The sequence below is a fragment of the Rhipicephalus microplus genome, chromosome 6 (assembly GCF_043290135.1).
Source record: "Rhipicephalus microplus isolate Deutch F79 chromosome 6, USDA_Rmic, whole genome shotgun sequence".
In the NCBI taxonomy this organism is placed as follows: domain Eukaryota; kingdom Metazoa; phylum Arthropoda; class Arachnida; order Ixodida; family Ixodidae; genus Rhipicephalus; species Rhipicephalus microplus.
In genome coordinates, this window is record NC_134705.1 from 62,856,676 (window position 1) to 62,859,836 (window position 3,161).

The window sequence follows — 3,161 nt, forward strand, 5'->3', positions numbered from 1 at the left end:
AGCAATTGCCAGTTAGTTGCAATGGTGCGCACCATTTGAAATTGGTTGGTGACAAACTGGTAGCCCCTTTGGCCTCACATGGCCAGCCCATGAAAACGAAATGGTACGCTGGTGGTTGTCCAATTGGTGTGAATTGGCTAACCCGTTGAATCTAACTGGTGGTCAATTAAATATCCCGTTGATTTCAAATGGTCAACCCATTAAGACTAAATGGTACGCAGGTGGTTGTCCACCTGGTGTGAATTGGCTGACCTGTTGAAGCTAACTGGTGGTCAATTGGAAACCCCATTGACCTCAAATGGTCAACCCATTAATACTAAATGGTATGCAGGTGGTTGTCCACCTGGTGTGAATTGGCTGACCTGTTGAAGCTAACTGGTGGTCAATAGGAAACCCCATTGACCTAAAATGGTCAACCCATTTATACTAAATGGTATACTGGTGGTTGTCCACTTGGTGTGAATAGGCTGACCTGTTGAAGCCAACTGGTGGTGAATAGAAAACCCGTTGACCTGAAATGGTCAACCCATTGAAAATTAATGGTAGGCACGTGGTTGCCCGGCAGGTCTCAGTAGACTAACCCGTTGAAGCTAACTGGTAATCCTGTGGTTCCAGATGTTTGGCCCACTGATCGTAACTGGCATTCCAAACAGCCCCCAATTCATTCTAGTTGGTAAGCAAATTCAATGTGGCTGGTAACCACATGACTTCCCACATTGTTGCAAATGGTCAGCACTTTGATGGTAATTGAGACTCCAATGATTCCATATGTTTCAATAAAAGGTTGAGTTGGGCTAGTTGATACATACTTGGATACATGCAGCGCGAACTTAGACAAAGAACACAGACAAGCGCTCGTCTGCGTTGTGACTCTCTGGTCTTCGACCAAGCTGCACTGCATGTATCCAGATGATTGGCCCAGTGACAAAAGCTGGTGTTTAGCCAGTCACCATTCTACCTGGTAAGCCAATTTAATATGGCTGGCCATTAGTTTCTGGTAAGCACTTGGTTGACGCTAAATTGCTAACTGCATTTCAGCCAGCCAGTGGTTGGTATACAGAGAGAGCCAACTGAAGCTAAGTAGTAGTGTAGTAATTGCAGTCTCTTGGCTGACCTATAAACATGATTATCACATTTCTGCGGATGCAAGTAGAAAATGACAATCCTGTAGAAGGCTGGCTGTCATCACACTGCACTTCATTAATTGCAATTTCACAACACAGTGGAAACAGCACAGGCTGGATTACCTAGTGTGAATGTGACATTAATGCACACTCAAATGCATGCACATACAAGATAAAAACAATGGTAGAGAAAAAAAAAATATGAAAGAATGAAAATTTATTCACACATTCCATAATATTTACACTATTTAGAAAATGCACCAATGGTCCTCCTCTGTTAAACTTCCGCAACGCCCTGGTTGTCCTTCGCCCTGCAAATGTTTTGCAGAATTTATACATTTAGTCAGCCACACAATGGCTTACATTCTTCCAAGTCTAGATGTGATTTAACATAAAAACATTAACATAAAAATAGCTATGCATGTTGAAGGGGTACAACAGCTGTGCCAATTACGCGAATTTGATACAATTCCCCGCTTTTGCGCCGAGCTGCCAAAACCATATTGCGCCACGCTGCGCCAAAATGCCAGACGAGCCTCCAAATTTTCTCAGTCTCTTTCTGTACATGCATGTTGCAAGCAGATGAATATGGCCAAGTTTCTCTTAAAAAAAGGGGGGGGGGGGAGTCCTTTGACACAAAGAACACACTTATCTTACCGCTTGGCAAGCTTCTCAATATCTGAAAGCTTCTCAACAATGAAGTGGTTCATCTGTTTGACTGCCAACGGCAGTACTCCTGCAGGCACGCCTTGATGCTCCAGACGTGCTCTGTAGCAGTCTGAAACAACAAAAATTATCAATAAATAGCCTTGAAGAAACCAGCTGCTTAAAGAACTAATAGCATCGATATTACTTTAAGAACACAAAAGTTCAAAATTGAACTTTTAGTCATATTTCTTGATGCAATGAAGTGTTATATGCTGAATGGCCTAGAATATGCCTTAGCAGCACAGGCTTGAACAATACAGAAAGCATTCTCCAGTTAGCAAAAGTGTTCCGTTCCAGCATTTATTAGAAAAAGGAAACTGCGAACTTAGCGTGCACATGCACAAAAATAATCTAAAAAAGTAACATTTCACAGCTCTCCACTCGCACCATGTAACTGTGTGGATTTATATAGTGCAGGAAGAAAGCAGAGAACACTATTTCTTTTTTTGTCATTTTTTATGAAAGAGATATAAGTTATGATGAAAAAAATGCTGGCAGTCTACACACTAGCTCTATTGTTGGCTTTTCTTTTTTTCGACTATCTTTTTGAACTACCAGTGCATTTAAGAGACTTAAGACTTTCACTAAGCACGCCAGCTTGTGGCACGCCTGTTTCTTGGACAAATGCTCGGGAGAGCACACTGGCCAGACGGACACGGAATGTCCGGTTTGACAGGTAACTTTCGATTATATGAAACATTCTTCCGCGCACACCTAGGTGGGACAGGTCTCTTAGAATTCCGAAACGCCATGTTGTATCATACGCCTTTTCGATATCGAGGAACACAGAGAGAAAATATTGTTTATGGACGAAGGCGTCTCTGATCTGTGCCTCGATACGAACAAGGTGGTCTGTGGTGGATCTACTTTCTCGAAACCCGCACTGAAATGGGTCGAGCAAATTGTTTGTTTCAAGGATATGTACAAGTCGGCAGTTTATCATTTTTTCGAACACTTTGCACAAGCAGCCCGTAAGTGCAATAGGCCTATAACTCGAAGCTAAAGAAGGGTCCTTGCCTTCTTTCAAAATGGGAATAATAATAGCCTCTTTCCAGGAGGCAGGGATAGTGCCAGAGAACCAGATAGCATTGTACAAACAAAGTAGGATTTTTCGTGTTTCGGCTGGTAGGTTTTTTAACATTTCATACACCACACGGTCAAAACCTGGGGCAGAAGTACTGCAGGAGTTTAGAGATGTTCGGAGCTCCGCTAGACTGAAAGCTTGGTTATATGCCTCGTATCTAGTGAATTTGTGTTCGAGTTTCTGCTTTTCTATTCTTGTTCTGAATTTTTGGAAAGTGTCAGTATAGTGGGACGAGCTGGATGCCC

The 3,161-nt window shown here is 42.5% G+C and overlaps 1 long non-coding RNA gene across 1 annotated transcript; it reads right to left on the reverse strand.

The window, feature by feature from the left end:
* Nucleotides 1-1,324: 1,324 nt before the first annotated feature.
* LOC142765285 (uncharacterized) lies at nt 1,325-2,411 on the reverse strand. The gene is made up of 2 exons (XR_012884140.1): nt 1,782-2,411; nt 1,325-1,435 (listed from the first exon to the last, which is right to left on the reverse strand). It is a non-coding gene; the product is annotated as an uncharacterized LOC142765285 (long non-coding RNA).
* Between the last annotated feature and the right edge of the window lie 750 nt (nt 2,412-3,161).